Source organism: Coregonus lavaretus (genome assembly GCF_964263955.1).
Source record: "Coregonus lavaretus genome assembly, chromosome: 21".
Lineage (NCBI taxonomy): Eukaryota > Metazoa > Chordata > Actinopteri > Salmoniformes > Salmonidae > Coregonus > Coregonus lavaretus.
In genome coordinates, this window is record NC_140008.1 from 27,861,963 (window position 1) to 27,876,991 (window position 15,029).

Sequence of the window (15,029 nt, forward strand, 5' to 3'; positions counted from 1 at the left end):
ATGCCGCAGCCCGTCTGGTGTTCAACCTTCCCAAGTTCTCTCACGTCACCCGCTCCTCCGCACACTCCACTGGCTTCCAGTTGAAGCTCGCATCTGCTACAAGACCATGGTGCTTGCCTACGGAGCTGTGAGTGGAACGGTACCTCCGTCCCTTCAGGCTCTGATCAGTCCCTACACCCAAACGAGGGCATTGCGTTCATCCACCTCTGGCCTGCTGGCCCCCCTACCTCTGCGGAAGCACAGTTCACGCTCAGCCCAGTCAAAGCTATTCGCTGCTCTGGCACCCCAATGGTGGAACAAGCTCCCTCACGATGCCAGGACAGCGGAGTCACTCACCACCTTCCGGACACACTTGAAACCCCACCTCTTTAAGGAATACCTGGGATAGGATAAAGTAATCCTTCTACCCCCCCTTACCCCACCCCCCCAAAAAAATAATATATATATATATTGTAAAGTGGTTATCCCACTGGCTATAAGGTGAATGCACCAATTTGTAAGTCGCTCTGGATAAGAGTGTCTGCTAAATGACGTAAATGTAAAAATGTAAATGTAAGACGGAGGTATGTCTGGGTCGGCCTCTTTAAACAAGGATAGATGGAGAATGAACCACAAAACTGTGATATTTCTGTTTACACATACAGTAGGTCTATGTGTATCATTATGTTAGCATCACTCACCTTTTGAATCAACAAATTCAAACTCTTCCACACCTCAAACACACATCATGTTTGCAAAGCAACCTCATTAAAACATGACTTTGTCCTGTTCTGCTCCTGTAATAAATGGTGTTTATCCCTGAAGGAGAACGTCACATTAGTCTCATCATCTTTTCTCCCCCTCTGGAAGGACAAGCGTTCAGCACTCACTTCCTCCTCCTCGTCTAAGCCTTAATGCGTTGTTGTATAAATAGCAACACAAATAAATTGTTGATCGTGATTAGCAATGGCAATGACTGAGGGCCCATGATACCAATGACCCATCAGCTGTATCTTATGTAAGTTTAGAGACACAGGCACACGCTCCTGTAGAAGGAACACGCTACAGGAGAGGGCACTCCCATGCCCAGGTCACTCTCAGGCTCCTCTCCTCCAGCCTCATGGTAATGTAGGGGAGAGTGGGGTATGTTGAGACATTTTTTACATTCAGCATCACTACATCAAGGGAAACATAGTATTATTTCTAATAAAGATATCTACATATATTTCAAGATGTTGTGTATCCCTGGAAAGAATCCAAAAATCATGTGAACATAACAGTTTTGAAAACATAGCTTGTCCAAAAAAAAGTGTATGGGGTAAATGATTACCTGGGTAAATTGAGCATAGGGACCGGACCCACACTTTGTAGTTAAAAAAAAAAACACTTAAAAAAAAAGTTACCTCATATCCCAGCAATAATGCCTTGCATTACGCCTGGGAAGAAAACACGTCAATTGTGGCCCAGAGGTGTGCGAACCCAACTTAGGAAGGCAATTTTTATAATTTGTCCTTGACTAATCACACGCATGTGAGGTGTCTTAAAAATACTATGCATAAAACTGACAAAATGTAATCATAATTTATATGGGGTATATTGATTAGCCATTGACTCAACTTGCCACTGGCCAAATGGCACAATTTACCCCAAAGCAACCCTATGGCCATATGTGACCGACCGGCTCAAATCGGTCTTATGTAGCAAAATGTGAAATTGTGTTTTTTACATTGGATAAAAGTAGAGTCTCAGAGCTACAAAATGGTACATCATACACTACAGTTGAGGAACAATGGGAAAGTAAATTACTCGGCTGGCTAGGCCAGGGTTCGTTCGAGTTCGCATTTCCGTAGCTTATGCTCCCCGAGTCCCCGGAATATAGAACTGTGGAAGATCCTGGTCGCTTGACCTGACGGCGTCCGGACAAGCCCGCCGTTGGTGCCAGTTTTGATAACCCGGGTTGGTCGCCCTGGACCGGTAATGGATTAGTTTCCATTACCTGGTTGATCATGCCAGTAGACATTCAACTATTTTCCACCGAGGCTAGAGGCTGCGCAAGGGTTGGAAGGTTGCCCTTCTTCTCCCTGTCAGCCCTTCACCAGGGTGTTTGTCATTGTTCGCAGAAAGGTTTTAGATAGACGTGAAGCATCCGGGTGCTCTGCCGCTGCCGTCGCCTGGGGAGACATTATACCTCCGCCTGCGCCGGGGCGCAGAGCGGTTTGCTAGGTACCTGGAGCCGCGAATGGGTCGTGGGCACGACCACTCGCTTAATATGTGAGACCGTAGCGGGAAGACCCGGTTCACCGGCTTCCCCAATCCCTGCTGGACCCGGCCGGGTCACCTGCCCACAGGTGCCCCCTATGGCCGTGTCTTTTGGGGAGATGGCGCCGGTCGGGCACATCCCAGGCAATATGGTGGTACGCTCGCGTTTTCCTCCTTGTCTCTCTCTTCTTCTGTGGCCCCATGCCGTCTATTCTTTACTCTCTTTTGCCTGTTATTGCTGTTCTTTCCCTTAGAGCCTATACTGCTGTCTATGTGTTCTCCTTTATAGGTGTGTTTGCTGTTTCGCCTTTTATTCTGCTCTCAAGTGTGGTTCCTTTCCGGTATAGGGCCCATTCCTCATTACGGGCCCCTTGCTGGGTTTACAGCCCTTGTTAGCCAACTAGCCTTGTCAGTGTAGGAGGCTATTTCTTTGTGTATGTGTTCCCATCTTTTCCTTTCTTTAATTTGCGCTTTTCCACTGATTCTGGGCTCGAGCCCAGCCCCGCTTCGCACCCCAGCCCGACCGACCCAGCCCTTAGAGCCAATCCTTATCCCGAAGTTACAGATCTGACTTGCCGACCTACCTTGTTCTAACATGCCAGTTGGTAGAGCATGGCGCTTGCAACGCCAGGGTTGTGGGTTCGTTTCCCACGGGGGGCCAGTATGAAAATGTATGCACTCACTAACTGTAAGTCACTCTGGATAAGAGCGTCTGCTAAAATGTAAATGTAATTTTGCTTTGAAAGTTGATAAACTTGTAAACTCACTTTTGAGAAAATGGCCCTTGAATCTTTTGGTACTACTACTGGAGAGCCCTTCTTTGTCTCCACCCATTCAACATCGTTCACACCCTCTTAAGCTTTAGCCCCACCCATCTCTTTCAGGGTTGATTTGAGCGTTCTGTACTAACAACAGAAATCAAGCACCCAAGCTAACTTGCTAGCTACTTCCAGACACAAATGACAGAACAGCTCACTGAACATTACTCGCCCTAGCAGAGCTGGTTAGGCTGTTATGTTATCCAGAGTGTTGGTGACTGCAGCAACTGTGCTGTCAGATTGTCCATTCGTAAATTCAAAACGTGTCGCTCTCGGAGCGTTCAGAGCGCACAGCGGATGCTCTGGCCGATGAGTAGGGTTGATCCGAACGTTCTGACCTCACAACGGCAGTCAAGCACCCTAGCTAACTGGCTAACATTAGCTAGCTTGCTAGCTACTTCCAGACACATAATGAGAGGACACCCAACTCTAACCATTTTATTCGCCCTAGCAGAGCTGGTTAGGCTGTTTTCATGTTATCCAGAGCGTTGGGGACTGTAACTGTGCTGCTGGCAACAATTTAATTACGCTTTTTTTGCCAACGTTTACTGACACTGGCCATATTCAATGGGTGTTGAATGTTCGTAAATTCATCAGTTATTCTGCGCTCTGGCACACTCAGACGAGAGTGCTCTGAAATCGGAGTAGATGGCCAGAATGAATTTACGAACGCACCCGAAATGGTTACTTGCATAGTAGAGTATTTTGTTAAGACATGTAGCTAGCTAGCTAGCTAGCTAGGTAAACAATGAACCATAATTGTTTTATTTTATTTTTTATTTAACCTTTATTTAACCAGGTAGGCCAGTTGAGAACAAGTTCTCATTTACAACTGCGACCTGGCCAAGATAAAGCAAAGCAGTGCGAAAAAAACAACAACAACTCAGAGTTACACATAGGATAAACAAAACATACAGTCAATAACACAATAGAAAATCTATATACATTGTGTGCAAATGTAGTAAGTTATGGAGGTAAGGCAATAAATAGGCCATAGTGCAAAATAATTACAATTTAGTATTAACACTGGAGTGATAGATGTGCAGAAGATGATGTGCAAAAAGAGATACTTGGGTGCAAAGGAGCAAAATAAAAATAAAAAACAATATGGGGATGATGTACAGTGGGGAGAACAAGTATTTGATACACTGCCGATTTTGCAGGTTTTTCTACTTACAAAGCATGTAGAGGTCTGTAATTCCAGAAAATCACATTGTATGATTTTTAAGTAATTAATATGCATTTTATTGCATGACATAAGTATTTGATCACCTACCAACCAGTAAGAATTCCGTCTCTCACAGACCTGTTAGTTTTTCTTTAAGAAGCCCTCCTGTTCTCCACTCATTACCTGTATTAACTGCACCTGTTTGAACTCGTTACCTGTATAAAAGACACCTGTCCACACACTCAATCAAACAGACTCCAACCTCTCCACAATGGCCAAGATCAGAGAGCTGTGTAAGGACATCAGGGATAAAATTGTACACCTGCACAAGGCTGGGATGGGCTACAGGACAATAGGCAAGCAACTTGGTGAAAAGGCAACAACTGTTGGCGCAATTATTAGAAAATGGAAGAAGTTCAAGATGACGGTCAATCACCCTCGGTCTGGGGCTCCATGCAAGATCTCACCTCATGGGGCATCAATGATCACGAGGAAGGTGAGGGATCAGCCCAGAACTACACGGCAGGACCTGGTCAATGACCTGAAGAGAGCTGGGACCACAGTCTCAAAGAAAACCATTAGTAACACACTACGCCGTCATGGATTAAAATCCTGCAGCGCACGCAAGGTCCCCCTGCTCAAGCCAGCGCATGTCCAGGCCCATCTGAAGTTTGCCAATGACCATCTGGATGATCCAGGGGAGGAATGGGAGAAGGTCATGTGGTCTGATGAGACAAAAATAGAGCTTTTTGGTCTAAACTCCACTCGCTGTGTTTGGAGGAAGAAGAAGGATGAGTACAACCCCAAGAACACCATCCCAACCGTGAAGCATGGAGGTGGAAATATCATTCTTTGGGGATGCTTTACTGCAAAGAGGACAGGACGACTGCATCGTATTGAGGGGAGGATGGATGGGGCCATGTATCGCGAGATCTTGGCCAACAACCTCCTTCCCTCAGTAAGAGCATTGAAGATGGGTCGTGGCTGGGTCTTCCAGCATGACAACGACCCGAAACACACAGCCAGGGCAACTAAGGAGTGGCTCCGTAAGAAGCATCTCAAGGACCTGGAGTGGCCTAGCCAGTCTCGAGACCTGAACCCAATAGAAAATATTTGGAGGGAGCTGAAAGTCCGTATTGCCCAGCGACAGCCCCGAAACCTGAAGGATCTGGAGAAGGTCTGTATGGAGGAGTGGGCCAACATCCCTGCTGCAGTGTGTGCAAACCTGGTCAAGACCTACAGGAAACGTATGATCTCTGTAATTGCAAACAAAGGTTTCTGTACCAAATATTAAGTTCAGCTTTTCTGATGTATCAAATACTTATGTCATGCAATAAAATGCAAATTAATTACTTAAAAATCATACAATGTGATTTTCTGGATTTTTGTTTTAGATACTGTCTCTCACAGTTGAAGTGTACCTATGATAAAAATTACAGACCTCTACATGCTTTGTAAGTAGGAAAACCTGCAAAATCGGCAGTGTATGAAATACTTGTTCTCCCCACTGTATTTTAAAGCCGCGTTAGACAGGATTATCTAGACATACTGACCTTCTCAAATAGACAGAAGCGTGCTATATGGCAGACCAATCCAAACTCATCTCTCGGCATGTCCAGCCTACTCATTATCTCAGCCAATCATGGCTAGCGGGACATTTGCTGTCTTTTTCTTTGGCTAAACCAACTAGGCTCGTAATGTAACAATTTTATTCGTATTTACAGATGGCATACAAGTTTGTTATTAAGGCACATGAAAGTTCACATGTTCGAGAAGGCATTTCTGCTAAAAAACAAATTTTGATTTAAAAAGAAAGTTTATGTTCAAACGGCTCTCCTGGGAGTAGTGACCCGCGACATACGCCTAGTTTCCTGAAATGGGTCACATATTACCCCACACAGCTACAAGGATGCACTTTCATGCTAGGTTTAGGACCTCATATTGTAGCTTATAGACCCCAACTGATGTATAAAACAGTCTATCTACTTTGGTTTAAATACAAGCATCATGTAACCTATAACAATAAATTCATTTCACTTTGTGAAAATCTGTTTTTTGGACCTAACTTTTTTAAATGTGGTTTCTTCCTTTAAAGACCTCTTCCTAAATATTTGGTCACATTATACATTTTGTGTATGGTTTTCTAGATACAAGGGGTGGCTCAACTAACCCGTTGGCACGACTTACCCCACTCTCCCCTACAATTAAGGCGTGCACCAGAGCTCAACATGCCACCTCTTTAAGGGCAGGTGGTGGTGAGGAGGCTCGTTATTGTTTGGGTTCGTTCCCAACATTCCCTGAACTACTTTTATCCACCCTCTATTCGTGCCAGGTCTTGATTATTTATAGTTGTTGGTGGTTTACCATATTATTAACGCTTGCTGGTGTTTGGCCCGCTGTCTCATGGCCCTAGGGATGCTCTCTCACATTCCTGTTGCTAATTAAAAATAAAATCATATTCCAGAAAGTGTCAGCTTTATATGCAGAAAATCAGCCTGGGAAGGAGCGAATGAGAGGCAGCAGGCAGACACAGAAGATGCTATCTAGAATGTGCAGAGTGAGCAATTTTCCATCTATTTGATTTTGACAAAGAAAAGCAATTAACCAGCATTGAGGAGGCTAAGACTTCCCATTACATGCCTTTTGACAGCTGAACAAGTCACTGTACAAAATAATGAAATAGAGCGGGATATATGAGCCATGGAGAGGAGATAGAAGTGATCCCAAACCAATATTATAGCTATAAAAATGCATACAAATGGAATTGGTACAATGAGTAATCTCTTTCATGTATAGTGCCTTCAGAAAGTATTCACACCCCTTGACTTTTTCCACATTTTGTTGTGTTACAGCCTGCATTTAAAATGGATTAAATTGAGATTTTGTGTCACTGGCCTACACACAATAACCCATAATGTCAAAGTGGAATGCCTAAATAAGTTCAGGAGTAAAAATGTGCTTAACAACTGTGTGCAATAATAGTGTTTAACATGATTTTCTCTGTATCCCACACAATTATCTGTAAGGTCCCTCGAACAGTGAATTTCAAACACAGATTCAACCACAAATACCAGGGAGGTATTCCAATGCCTCGCCTATTGGTAGATGGGTAAAAATAAACAAAAACAGACATTCTTCCAAACTCAGAGAGGAAGGAAACCGTTCAGGGATTTCACCATGAGGCCAAATGTGACTTTAAAACAATTACAGTTACAAAGTTTAATGGCTGCGATAGGAGAAAGCTGAGGATGGATCAACAACATTGTAGTTACTCCACAATGCTAACCTAAATGACAGAGTGAAAAGAAGGAAGTCTGTACAGGATAAAACATATTCCAAAACATGCATCCTGTTTGCGATAAGGCACTAAAGTAAAACTGCAAAAAATGTGGCAAAGAAATTCATTTTCTGTCCTGAATACAAAGCGTTATGTTTGGGTACCACTCTTCATATTTTTTCAAGCCTAGTGGTGGCTGCATCATGTTATGGTAGCTTGTCATTGGCAAGTATTAGGGAGTTTTTGTGGGATAGAAAAAAACAGAATAAAGATAAGCACAGGAAAAATCCTAGAGGAAAACCTAGTTCAGTCTGCTTTCCAACAGACACTGGGAAACAAATTCACCTTCCAGCAGGACAATAACCTAAAACACAAGGCCAAATATACACTGTAGTTGTTTACCAAGACAACATTGAATGTTCCTGAGTGACCTAGTTACAGTTTTGACTTAAATAGGCTTGAAAATCTATGGCAAGACTTGAAAATGGCTGTCTAGCAATGATCAACAACCAACTTGACAGAGCTTGAAGGATTTTTTAAAGAATAATGTGGAAATATTGTACAATCCAGGTGTGCAAAGCTCTTAGAGACTTATCCAAAAAGAGTCACAGCTCTAATCGCTGCCAAAGGTAATTCTAACATGTAATGACTCAGGGGTATGAATACTTATGCAAATGAGATATTTTTATATTTCATTTTCACTAAATATGCAAAAATTTCTAAAAACATGTTTTAACTTTGTCATTATGGGGTATTGTGTGTAGATGGGTGAGAGAAAAAATATATTGAATCCATTTTGAATTCAGGCTGTGACACAACAAAATGTGGAATAAGTCAAGGGGTACGAATATTTTCTGAAGGCACTGTATGTCAGTCAAGTATTGTTACAGGTTTTGGTTTTTCCATTTATATTTAGAGGTAGTAAGTTAGCACGTAGTGTCACCTCGTTAGTAAGTATGTGTTCTCTGTAGCTTAATTGGTAGAGCATGGCGCTTGTAATGCCAGGGTAGTGGGTTCGATCCCCGGGACCACCCATACGTAAAAATGTATGCACACATGACTGTTTGTCGCTTTGGATAAAAGCGTCTGCTAAATGGCATTATATTATTATACCTGTGCTGGCTTGTCCATCTTGTTAGTCGGAAGATGTTTCACCTGTGGCTGGCCCAGTACTCCAGTTGAGCTTGAGAGATGTTGGGAGTGCTACACTTCATGTCAGCTGAGGTGCGATTTCGAGCTCAACCTATTTAAGTTTGAAAGAAGACAGATTTTTTGTTTTGCTCCATATTCTTTTTACTCCCTGTCCTACGTTGTTGTGGGTTTTTCTTTTAGTTTGTCTTTTCGGAGGCAAATCTAGTGGGCATCCATGGTGGGTGTCTTTTAGAACCCCTTACTAGTGGCTTTGCCAACTTTCAGTGGGCACCCACAAGCGTCGTTACCTATCGCTCCACCAAAGCCGCAGTCCTTGCAGAGCAAGGGAAACAACTACTTCAAGGTCTCAGAGCGAGTGACGTCACCGATTGAAACGCTACTAGCGCACACCACTAACTAGCGAGCCACTTCACACTAGTTACACTGACATGTAAAAATGGGCACTAATTTACTATGAAGAGAATACAAATGCACAATGACAACCCAGGCACTACTTGAACTCCAGTTGCTGTCATAATGCAGAACGTCGATACATGGCACTCTCCATTCATCACAGTAACTCTATCTCTCTGTGGACAAGATGCTGAAGGTCTGCTATCTTACTGGTCAATTCTGACCGACCGGCACCTTCAGCTTCACTTTTTTGGTGGAATTATTATGCTGCTGTGCATAGTCACAAACTACCCTAAACAGGCTACCTATAAAAGGCAGAGGAACAGTATTCAAAGAATGACACCCATACACACTGACACACAACTACAAACCCCAAAGAATTTCAAGTGTAACATAAATGTGTCACCTCAGCACTAGGATGGTAAAGTGAAGTTTAAGTGTGTTGTAAAAGTGTGGCCTTGTCCTTAAAATAACCTTTAACGTTACACTAGATTTAAGCACTTCCCCTTTGGAACCGCTGTAAAATGGAGAGAGCAGTTACCACAGCAGCCAGTGTAAATCAAATGTATTTCTATGTGTATCCAGAGTTTGACTATTTTGTTGCTGTGATGTAATGGAATCACAATAGTCCCAGACTTTGCCAGGTTGTGGCAGTTAAGACTAGCCAGCCCTGTTGCAAGGATTGTTGAGCAACTCGTGAGCTTATATTTTGTAGACTGTGGTTCATAGTCGTTTTGTGCTGAACAGTGTATTTGGAGTTAGTTCCATCATTGTATAACCCTTAGCCTTGGGTTTCAGTCTATCACCTTCCTCCCTCTCTCCAGGACTTTTCGAACTCCCGTCATGCTTTATAAAAAAGCATCCAAAGCTCTTTCCAGAGGTCTTTCCAAGCTTCAGCTCGTCCATCACTGTGAGTGAGCTCTATTATGACGCTCCCTCCCCACTGTGGTCAATAACCGTGATAACAAGACAGCGCAGAACCAGATGTGCATGAAGGTGAGTGCGTGTGTGCCGGATCTGGAAAATGTAAGTAGAGTTCCGTGTGTGTGTGTTCATTCTGTCTCATACCTGAAGCACATATTTAATCACAACCTAATGGCCCCTCAGGTTCTCCTCTCTCTCTTCTCTCTCTGTGGCTTTGGCATTACACAGACATGCTGCTCCTCAGAGGATCAAGTCAGTCCTCTCTCTGCTGGAAGTGCCTGGCTCTCTGCCTCCTCCTCAGCCTCCATTCATTTAACTTATTTCCATTTCAGATATCAGGGCACCTTCGTCCTTCAAGAAAAGAGAGCAATAAGGAGCGTGATAAAAAAAAGAAGACATATTTCACAAAGTTTAGAATAAGACCTGCACCTTAGTATAAGGGTCACTGTAGACATGGTCTATATTTGGCAAATGTCTTCTGACTGATTGTTAATGGTAAAACACAGTCACAGTGGACTCTGGGACACAGCTAACTCTACCATTCTCAGGCTGTGCAACCCTGTTGTCTCTCTGTGGGGTTTTCACTGTTCCAATTGTGTACACAGACAGGGTGGTTAGTGTCTGGGGGGGAAGTGTGATAAAGAAGCCCGTTCTTCCACTGTTTCTCTGTTTGTCGCTCCCTCCCTCCGCTCCCTGGGCCACCCATGGGCTCCTCCTGCTGCAGCCGGGGAGTAGGGGCGATTGTTTTACGCCAGGTTACAGGAAGGTCACATCCAAAATCAATGAGGAAACCGCTCTGCTGCACTAAACTCTATTTCTGCCAAGCAGGGTCCTCAGAGAGGAGCGGGAATATCAGCAGCAACCCAAAACAGGAGGATCATTAACACGAGAGAGAGAGAGAGAGAGAGAGAGAGAGAGAGAGAGAGAGAGAGAGAGAGAGAGAGAGAGAGAGAGAGAGAGAGAGAGAGAGAGAGAGAGAGAGAGAGAGAGAGAGAGAGAGAGAGAGAGAGAGAGAGAGAGAGAGAGAGAGAGAGAGAGAGAGAGAGATAGAGACAGTGTGCACCACTGCCAGTCTGTAGTCATGTAGTTTATACAAATAATGAGTGTGAGGTAGGCCATCGCGTGGATATAGCAGTGAGGAAGCAGAGGATATTGTCTAGGGTGAGGGCTTTTATTTGGAAAGTGGATATAAATATGTGCCAAACATGCTTACAATATGTACAAAAATAATAAACAGGACGAAGAGCAACATACTGTAAGTCAGAACAGAACTGACCTAACCCAGGCCTCAATAATGCCTGATAGCATTTAGCATGAGCAGCAGCAAGAGCACAAAGTTATGTTCACTATATAGTCTACCCTGTGAGTTTGTTGTGCGTTCCTTTGACTCACCATACTGTTATCCTGAAGGGCCACCGTACTTTGCATAAACAGTGTTGTTATGCTAGCTCACGAACGTGAGAATGTTAGAGTTGTAGTAATAAACCAGAGCCCTTTATAAAGATCAAACCCACTGGGCAAAGACGTGAATTCAACGTCTATTCCACGTTGGTTCAACGTAATTTTATTGAAATGGTGTGGAAACAATGTTGATTGAATCAGTGTGTGCCCAGTGGGAAGTCTCGTTCTTTCAACACAACATTGGCGACTAGGATGGCTGATCCTGCAACCATCATCCCCACCATCTGTTTGCCTCCGGAGCCGTTTCTACCTCACCGAAGATATCCTTTCATTCCCTGGGAGCAATGAAAAGGCTAGTTTGAAATGTACCTTCTAACATAGGACTGGATACTGTTGCTGTCCTCCTACATTGGCTCGGATAGGAGCATTTGAAAAAGATGTTCTACTGAGATGGCTGCTGTTCAAATAACGACGTCAGCGAGCTGGTGAGTCAGCTAGCCAGGTTGTAGCTGATTTGAGAGCTCTAGCACAGTCATGTAATTTTGGAGCAATACAAGACAAACTAATAAGAGATCAACTGATTGAAAAAACGTCCAACCCCCGGGTACCAGTGGTGGAAAAAGTACCCAATTGTCATAATTGAGTAAAGTCACCCAGTAAAAAACGACTTGAGTAAAAGTCTAAAAGTATTTGGTTGGGCCTCCCGAGTGGCACAGCGGTCTAAGGCACTGCATCGCAGTGTTGGTTCGATCCCAGGCTGTGTCACAGCCGGCCGTGACCGGGAGTCCCATAGGGCGGCGCACAATTGGCCCAGCGTCGTCCAGGTTAGGGGGGGCTTTCCTTGGCTCATCGCGCTCTAGCGACTCCATGTGGCGGGCCAGGTGCCTGCAAGCTGACTTTGGTCGTCATTTGAGCGTTGTTCCCTCTGACACATACTGTAGGTGCGTTTGGCTTCCGGGTTAAGTGAGCAGCTGTTAAACCTCTTAAGGATCGGACACTTTTTTTCAATTTTAGCCTAAAATGACATACCCAAATCTAACTGCCGGTAGCTCAGGACCTGAAGCAAGGATATGCATATTCTTGATATCATTTGAAAGTAAACACTTTGCAGTTTGTGGAAATGTGAAATTAATGTAGGAGAATATAACACATTAGATCTGGTAAAAGATAATACAAACAAAAAACATGCGTTTTCTATTTTTATTTTTGTTGAGTCATCTTTGAAATGCAAGAGAAAGGCCAGACAGTGATGTAGGATTCTAGATGTAATTTAGATGTTGTCCACCAGATGGCAGCAGTGTATATGCAACGTTTCAGACTGATCCAGTAAAGAATTACATCACTACACAATATTTTGTATCAAGTCTGCCAGGAGTTTTCCCAAATGTGCCGAATTGGTTTTCAAGTACATAACTATAGAGAACATACAAAAATGCTATGGTAATGCAATATTTTAGTTTGCACACTCCCAGGAATGTCATAAATTTACATTTTAGTCATTTAGCAGATGCTCTTATCCAGAGCGACTTACAGTTAGTGAATGCATACATGTTTTTTTATTTTGTATTATTTATTTATTTTTTCATACTGGCCCCCCGTGGGAAACGAACCCACATCCCTGCCGGCCAAACCCTCCCCTACCTTGGACGACGCTGGATCAATTGTGCACCGGCCATGGGTCTCCCGGTCGCGGCCGGCTGCGACAGAGCCTGGACTCGAACCAGGATCTCTAGTGGCACAGCTACTTAGACCACTGCGCCACTCGGGAGTCATAGCTGTGCCACTAGAGATCCTGGTTCGAGTCCTGGGTCGAGATCCTGGTTCGAGTCCAGGCTCTGTAGCTTCCCTACAGAAAAGACACTAACCTTCACACATCTAGATGGCCGGGCGGGGTGGGTGTGGAGTCAGAGGTCAAACTGTAGAACCCAGTTCCTACATTTGAATATAAAAATTGATTTTTCAAACAAATCTCTGGGACCCTCAGGATGACAAATCAGAGCAAGATTACTGAATGTAAGTACATTATTTACCTTCAGAGGTGAATGTACCGAACCAGTTGTCGTGATAAAAGTGTTTTGTTGTTGTGCACTATCCTTAAATAATAGCATGGTCTTTTTTAGCTATAATAGCTACTGTAAATTGGACACTGCAGTTAGATTAACAAGAATGTAAGCTTGCTGCCCGTATAAGACATACAGTGGGGAGAACAAGTATTTGATACACTGCCGATTTTGCAGGTTTTCCTACTTACAAAGCATGTAGAGGTCTGTAATTTCTATCATAGGTACACTTCAACTGTGAGAGACGGAATCTAAAATCAAAAATCCAGAAAATCACATTGTATGATTTGTAAGTAATTAATTTGCTTTTTATTGCATGGCATAAGTATTTGATACATCAGAAAACCTGAACTTAATATTTGGAACATAAACCTTTGTTTGCAATTACAGAGATCATACGTTTCCTGTAGGTCTTGACCAGGTTTGCACACACTGCAGCAGGGATTTTGGCCCACTCCTCCATACAGACCTTCTCCAGATCCTTCAGGTTTCGGGGCTGTCGCTGGGCAATACGGACTTTCAGCTCCCTCCAAAGATTTTCTATTGGGTTCAGGTCTGGAGACTGGCTAGGCCACTCCAGGACCTTGAGATGCTTCTTACGGAGCCACTCCTTAGTTGCCCTGGCTGTGTGTTTCGGGTCGTTGTCATGCTGGAAGACCCAGCCACGACCCATCTTCAATGCTCTTACTGAGGGAAGGAGGTTGTTGGTCAAGATCTCGCGATACATGGCCCCATCCATCCTCCCCTCAATACGGTGCAGTCGTCCTGTCCCCTTTGCAGAACAGCATCCCCAAAGAATGATGTTTCCACCTCCATGCTTCACGGTTGGGATGGTGTTCTTGGGGTTGTACTCATCCTTCTTCTTCCTCCAAACACGGCGAGTGGAGTTTAGACCAAAAAGCTCTATTTTTGTCTCATCAGACCACATGACCTTCTCCCATTCCTCCTCTGGATCATCCAGATGGTCACTGGCAAACTTCAGACGGGCCTGGACATGCGCTAGCTTGAGCAGGGGGACCTTGCGTGCGCTGCAGGATTTTAATCCATGACGGCGTAGTGTGTTACTAATGGTTTCTTTGAGACTGTGGTCCCAGCTCTCTTCAGGTCATTGACCAGGTCCTGCCATGTAGTTCTGGGCTGATCCCTCACCTTCCTCATGATCATTGATGCCCCACGAGGTGAGATCTTGCATGGAGCCCCAGACCGAGGGTGATTGACCGTCATCTTGAACTTCTTCCATTTTCTAATAATTGCGCCAACAGTTGTTGCCTTCTCACCAAGCTGCTTGCCTATTGTCCTGTAGCCCATCCCAGCCTTGTGCAGGTCTACAATTTTATCCCTGATGTCCTTACACAGCTCTCTTTTCTTGGCCATTGTGGAGAGGTTGGAGTCTGTTTGATTGAGTATGTGGACAGGTGTCTTTTATACAGGTAACGAGTTAAAACAGGTGCAGTTAATACAGGTAATGAGTGGAGAACAGGAGGGCTCCTTAAAGAAAAACTAACAGGTCTGTGAGAGCCGGAATTCTTACTGGTTGGTAGGTGATCAAATACTTATGTCATGCAATAAAATGCAAATTAATTACTTAAAAATCATAC